Genomic DNA, 7466 nt, shown 5'->3' on the forward strand with positions numbered 1-7466 from the left:
GGGAAGCCCTTTAGTCATCAGGTTGATATTTTTTTATTTCCAATAAAATGCGATTTATTCTAGGCTTCCCTGATGGCTCAGCGGGTAAAGAATTCACCTGTAATTCAACAGACACAGGAGACCCAGGTTCAGTCCCTGGGTTGGGAAGATCCCCTGGAGAAGGGAATGGCAACCCACTCCAATATTCTTGCCTGGAGAATTCCATGGACAGAGAAGCCCTGGCAAGCTATATAGTCCATGGAATTGCAAAGAGACTGAATACCTTTATCCTGGTAACAGGAGGAATGGGTGGCAAATATTTGGCAAAACAAGGAATGGGAATAAAGATGAAAAAATCAAAGTCAGAATAAAGAAAGAGGAGGAAAATAAAAGTTAAAGCTATGACAAACCTAGACAGCATATTAAAAAGAAGAGTCATTACTTGGCCAACAAAGGGCCATATAGTCAGAGCTATGGTTTTTCCAGTAGTCATGTATGGAAGTGAGAGTTGGACCATAAAGAAGGCTGAGCACCAAAGAATTGATGCTTTTGAACTGTGGTGTTGGAGACTCTTGAGAGTCCCTGGGCTACGGCCATACCACCCTGAACGCGCCCGATCTCGTCTGATCTCGGAAGCTAAGCAGGGTCGGGCCTGGTTAGTACTTGGATGGGAGAGTCCCTGGGGCTGCAAGGAGATCCAACCAGTCCATCCTAAAGGAAATCAGTCCTGAATATTCATTGGAAAGACTAATGCTGAAGCTGAAGCTCCAATACTTTGGCCACCTGATGCAAAGAGCTGACTCATTAGAAAAGACCCTGATGCTGGGAAAGATTGAGGGCAGAAGGAGAAGGGGATGGCAGAGGATGAGATGGCTGAATGGCATCGCCAACTCAATGAGCATGAGTTTGAGTGAACTCCGGGAGTTGGTGAAGGACAGGGAAGCCTGGCGTGCTGCGGTCCATGGGGTCGCAAAGAGTCGGACACGACTGAGCGACAACAACACAGCAACAAGGTAAGGAAAGAGAAAGGAAGAAAAGACTGGCTAGAAAAGTAACTTATCCCGTGTCTTGAGTGTTTATTTTTTAAGGCTAACTGCCTGAAACCTTAAAAAAAAAAGTTTATTACAATCAGTAATCTAAGAATGAGAGGAAAAGCTAATGCTGGCCACAACATTATCACCATCTATCTGAACGATTAATTCAAAGCCTCACTTTTCACTTTCAAATCACATTTAAATCACTTTTTTTCCATGATGCCAAGCTTACTCTGAAAGCACTGATGGACTTTTTTTTTTAAATTTTATATACAGAAAACCATCAACAAGCAAACAAAACCCAAAAGTCACTAGTAGAGATTTTATTAACTGCCCCAGAGCTGGCTGTATCTGTGTCGGTCCACAGCCCGTCGCAGCAACCACAACTGCACTGTCCAAACCCTACGGCTGGGAGAGTCAGTGCTTGCAGCGATGCCGTACGCGCTGCCTCTCCATTAATCCATGAACTTAATACACATCCGTCTCCTCAGTGGTGCCTCAATGTCTAACTGAACTACTTACATCCTGTAAATTTGCAGTCGTTTTGACTTCTAGAAAACAAAGCAGTCAGGCTTGCCTGACCTCATCAGTTTAATCTCAGAGTATCTAAGCTACTCCACAACTCATGTATCTTTACATAAAAAAGAAAAAAAAATGGCACAGCAAGAGCTGTTATTAGAGACATGTGTTCCAGGCTGTAATGAGAAATCATTCATCTTTCTGGAGGAACATGAAAATATGAATATAATATATTAAAAACGAATGTGGCTAATGAATGACTATGTGCTGAAATCACCACAGTCGCGTGTAGGATGACATCGTTGGGGTCTTCAGTATCAGTCGGAACACACATCTTCTAGGGAAAATTATTATTCACGAAGGCCGTGAATCTGTCAGTGTACGTAAGTGTGTTTAATGTATTAATTACACTGTGTCTGAAAATTTCTTAGCCCTGCTCATTTAAGTCTCAGAGATCAGGAAACAGTATACACTAACCAGCAGGGCTTGATTCTATAGGGGTTTGGGGACAAAACTGTCTTTTCATGAGTTGTAACTTCATTGCCTTGAGCCTTCTTGGCACCAGGCAAGTGGGCACTGTTATATAAGGTCACATAGAAGCAAGAAGAGCCATTCATTATAAAGAAGAACACCTATCAGCACATCTTCCTGTTTTACAATTTGGACACCGCCTCGCAATGCCCTTCCCTGTTTTGTGCATCAGCTCAGTTCATTCAGTTCAGTCGCTCAGTTGTGTCCGACTCTTTGCGGCCCCTTGGACTGCAGCACGCCAGGCCTCCCTGTCCCTCACCAACTCCCGGACCTTGCTTAAAGTCATGTCCATCGAGTCGGTGATGCCATCCAACCATCTCATCCTCTGTCATCCCCTTCTACTCCCGCCTTTAGCCTTTCCCAGCATCAGGGTCTTTTCCAATGAGTCAGTTCTTCACATCAGGTGGCCAAAGTATTGGAGTTTCAGCTTCAACATCAGTCCTTCCAATGAATATTCAGGATTGATCTCCTTTTAGATGGACTGGTTGGATCTCCTTGCAGCCCCAGGGACTCTCAAGAGTTTTCTCCAACACCACAGTTCAAAAGCATTAATTCTTCGGTGCTCAGCTTTGTTTATAGTACAGCTCTCATATCCATACATGACTACCGGGAAAACCATAGATTTGACTATACGGACCTTTGTTGGCAAAATAATGTCTCTGCTTTTTAATATGCTATCTAGGTAGGTCATAGCTTTTCTTCCAAGGAACAAGCGTCTTTTAATTTCATGGCTGCAGTCATTATCTGCAGTGATTTTGGAGCCCCCCAAAATTAAAGTGTGTCTCTGTTTCCACTGTTTCCCCATCTATTTGCCATGAAGTGATGGGACCAGATGCCATGATCTTAGTTTTCTGAATGTTGAGTTTTAAGCCAACTTTTTCACTCTCCTCTTTCACTTTCATCAAGAGGCTCTTTAGTTCTTCTTCATTTTCTGCCATAAGGTGGTGTCATCTGCATTCTCCTGGCAATCTTGATTCCAGCTTGTGCTTCCTCCAGCCCAGAATATCTCATGATATACTCTGCATATAAGTTAAATAAGCAGGGTGACAATATACAGCCTTGATGTACTCCTTTCCCAATTTGGAACCAGTCTGTTGCTCCATGTCCAATTCTAACTGTTGCTTCCTGACCTGCATACAGATTTCTCAGGAGGCAGGTCAGGTGGTCTGGTATTCCCATCTCTTTCAGAACTTTCCACAGTTTATTGTGATCCACACAGTCAAAGGCTTTGGCATAGTCAATAAAGCAGAAGTAGATGTTTCTCTGGAACTCTCTTGCTTTTTTGCGCATGGTGCAGGGAAATGGAAAAGATTACCAGCATTTATCAAATGCTTACTCTGTTCCAATTGTTTCCAATCACCCAGACTATAGAACCACACTGTAAATGGAGAATTAAATAAACCATCCCCACTTAAAACCAGAAGAAAAAAAAAAGGGAGCTTAAGTAACTTTCCAAAGTTGCCGTCCTCCGTGAGGAGGAGACTTTGGACTGGAACTCAGGCTTTTAGCACCAAAGCACTGAGACTAACTGCCATGCTGTATAGCAGTCAGGGGCATGAACTTCCGCTAACAAGGACCTGGTCTTAAAGAGGAAATGCTGAAACGTCCTGTATGTCCCACCTGGCCCTAACAGTAAGCATGTGTGAAGGGGTCTGAGTAGGACAAAGGCCAACTGCTTTCAAAGAAGAAATCACAATAGGGCTTGCTCCAAGTGGGGAACTTCCTCCGTGCACTTTCCAAGCACTTTCTAAATAGCAACCAAGAGGAGGGGAGGGTGTGAAGGATGGATTTGAATAGGGACAATCCCAGCCTCTCTACCTGGGAGACACTGAGCAATTCTTTTAATCTCTCTGAACTTTAGTTTCTTTACTTTTTCTGAAAATAACAATAGTATTTATCTCCTACATTTGAGGAAGTTACAAGACTTCCTTATCTTCTCATAAATATGACAAATAATTTTAATAGCCATACATGGTTAAATTCATTTGACAGCTGAGAGAAGTAGGAAGCAATAAAGTTTAAATTAAATTCAGTCATTTCTAAACTCTATGCTTTTGCTCCTAAACCATGTAGCCTACCATAAGGAGCTGTTTCTAAATGTCTAAAAAACTTCAGTGGATTGTTAAGTAGCAATAACTTCCCTCTCAATGGAGATATTCATATGCTGAAGACCATCTAGCTAGGAAAATGCATTTCCTTGAAGAAGGAGATATGTAAGAGTCTCCTAGGAACCTAAGATCCTTGACTACGTGATCACCTAAGATACGGCCATGCATTGTTCTGATTTTCTGGAAGATTCTGTTTCATATAATCATTGGTTATAGCATCTCTCTGTAGTTAGTTAGCTTAGTAATTTCCTGTGTCTAATTACACTAAGGTGACTCAGTGGTAAAGAATCCATCTGCCAGTACAGGAGCTGAAGAAGACCCAGGCTAGATCCCAGGGTGGGGGAGATCCTTTGGAGGAGGAAATGGCACACCACTCAAGTATTCTTGCCTGGGAATTTCCATGGACAAAGGAGCCTGGTGGGCTATAGTCCATGGGTTCACAAAGAATCAGACCCGACGGAGTGACTAAGCACACACACAGGCACTGAATCCAGAAGAGCATATTTACTACACTGTGAGCCAATGAGTTCTGTATTCCATGTTGTTGTTCTGTCTCTAAGTCGTGTCTGACTCTTTGCTAACCCATGGACTGCACCATGCCAGTCTTTCCTGTCCTTTACTGTCTCCTGGAATTTGTTCAAGTTCATGTCCATTGAGTTGGTGATGGCATCCAACCATCTCCTCCTCTGTCTTTCCCTTCTCATCCTCCTCCTGCCCTGAATCTTTCCCAGCATCAGGGTCTTTTCCAATGAGTTGGCTCTTCGTATCAGGTGTCCAAAGTATTGGAGCTTCACCTTCAGCCTCAGTCCTTCCAATGAGTATTCCGGGTTGATTTCCTTTAGGATTGATTAGTTTGATCGCCTTGCAGTCCAAGGGACTCTCAAGAGTCTTCTCCAGCACCACAGTTCAAAAGCATCAATTCTTCGACACTCAGCCTTCTTTATGGTCCAACGCTCACATCCGTACATGACTACTGGAAAAACCATGGCTTTTACTAATGTGGTCCACTGGATATGGGCATGGCAAACCACTTCAGTATCCTTGCTTGGAGAACCCCAAGAAAGTATGAAAAGGCAAAACGATATGACTCCAGAAGGTGAGCCCCCTAGGTTGATAGACGGGTTCCGTGACCCTAGATTAAGTCCTTAGATTCATCAAGATTCCTTGAAATACAAGTAGGGATGAATTCACTCAATCCATCTTTAATTCTGGGAAGCAGATTAAGATGTATGTGCTACTAAAGGCAACTTGGTAGCCTTCCTATTTCCTTATCCAAAGGCTACTATTATCCTTGGGTAGAAACAAATCATTGCTAAAAAAAGCTACATTCCATGGAAGGCTGTTTCAGTTTCATCGGTCCTAATGTGGGATCCACTTTCCTAAAATCTGAAATAGACCTGCAACTTTCTGAATCTATCCTTAGGCTACACCTGCCGAGCCGAGTTTATTTTTAAACTGAACTTGTGACTAAATAACTTAATAAATATAGTACCCAGGTTAGAAAGCATCTTTTGATGTAATTTACCATTCTAATACCATCTGATGCAGGCATTATAAGCATGTCAGACTGAAGGTTAATTCAAAAAGAAACCAGAATTCTCTTTGAAGTATCTTATTGCAGCTCTGTATTCTGCTTCCGCTGGTTGTGTAGAGGTTATGTAATTTTGTTTTTGAAGAGTCAGACCTCTTTCTTTTCTTGAATTTGCATTTATTTGTGTGCTTTGTCCTTGCTATTTTTATGCTCAAAGGCCATACTCAGTTATCATTTCAAATAAACAAGAAAAGACCAACTTGAATGAAATGGAACAAAGAAAAGGCATGCACACGAACAGCTCTTTGTCACTTGGCAAAATATGGTAATATCAACTTGGCTCTCATTTTCAGAAGAAATAAGAATAAGGTTCTGACCAAAAAGCAAAAAGTAGGGGGAGGAGGCAGGTAGCTTCTTTAGATAAATCCTGGTTGAGATTTTCCAGTAACCCAGAATTATAGCCACCCATGATACCAGCCATAACGTTCAACAGCAAATGCGCTTCCTCTCCATTCCTGATGAAACACCAGTATTGTATGCAACTGCCTTTTCACTTTTGCCACAGAAAATAATCTTAAAACAGAATAAAATATGAAGGGACTAGACAACAGAAAGCAGAGGGTATGATTCCTTGAGTGCAGAAAACACATAAAATAAGCCCCAGGATTTTCCATAGGCCAGTGTAAAGAGGTAGAGACCCAGCAGAGAGCAGCAATCCATTCTGCGGACAGAGGCTAAGCTCAGTGTAGAGCTGATGAGACTGGAATTAGCGGATCTAGATGTCCGAAAACAGGGAACTTGGCTGAGAGCTGGTTTGTACACACTCAAGGGAGGACTCACAGTGCAGGGTGGTGAGCAGGGCAGAGAGCAACGTGGAGACATCAGATGTTGTGCAAGTACTCACTCAGCTCCATCAGGGCACCGTGGTAAGCCCACAACACCATGATTGTGTTTTTAAACACGATGTATAAATATATGCATGCATGCTAGGTCACTTCAGTAGTGTCCACCTCTGTGTGAACCCATGGACTGTAGCCCGCCAGGCCCCTTTGTCCCTTGGATTCTCCAGGCAAAAATACTGCAGTGGAATGCATGCCCTCCTCCAATAAAATATATAAGTGTTTGTGGAATTAATAAAACAGTAACATATATGCAGCACTATTTATAATAGCTAAGACATGGAAGGAACCCAACTGCGCATCAACAATCAACTTAAGATGATGTGGTATTAATAGATAGACAGTAGATATAGATAGTGGGCAATGGAATTTACCAAAGTCAATAAAAGGATAAAATATTGCCATTTGCAGCAACATGGATGAACCGAGAGAATATAATGCTTAGTGAAATAAGTTAGAGAAAGATAAAATACTATATGATATCAGATAAACATGTAGTCTGAAAAGTGAAACAAATGAGTGTATGTACAAAACAGACTCACAGATAAAGAGAACAACTTGATGGTACCACCAGGGCGAAGGGGATGGAGAGGGACACTTTAGAGGTATGGGATTAATAGATACAAATGACTATATATAAAGTAGATAAACAAGAATTTACTGTTTTACTGCACAGGGAATTATACTCAATATCTTGTAATAGTCTATAACAATATAATCAAAAAAAAAAAAACGTTCAAATCACTATGCTATACACCTGAAACTAACACAATATTATAAACCCACCACACTTCAACTAAGAAAATCAGAGGATCAATCAATGTATTTTGTTGTTGTTCAGTCACTAAGTCATGGGCTGCAACAC

General features: G+C 41.8%; 1 pseudogene; it reads left to right on the plus strand.

Annotated features, from left to right (window-relative positions):
* The first annotated feature begins 564 nt into the window (after nt 1–564).
* LOC138991327 (5S ribosomal RNA) lies at nt 565–673 on the plus strand (annotated as a pseudogene).
* Nucleotides 674–7466: the final 6793 nt, after the last annotated feature.

This window comes from Bos mutus, chromosome 16 (genome assembly GCF_027580195.1).
Source record: "Bos mutus isolate GX-2022 chromosome 16, NWIPB_WYAK_1.1, whole genome shotgun sequence".
NCBI lineage: Eukaryota > Metazoa > Chordata > Mammalia > Artiodactyla > Bovidae > Bos > Bos mutus.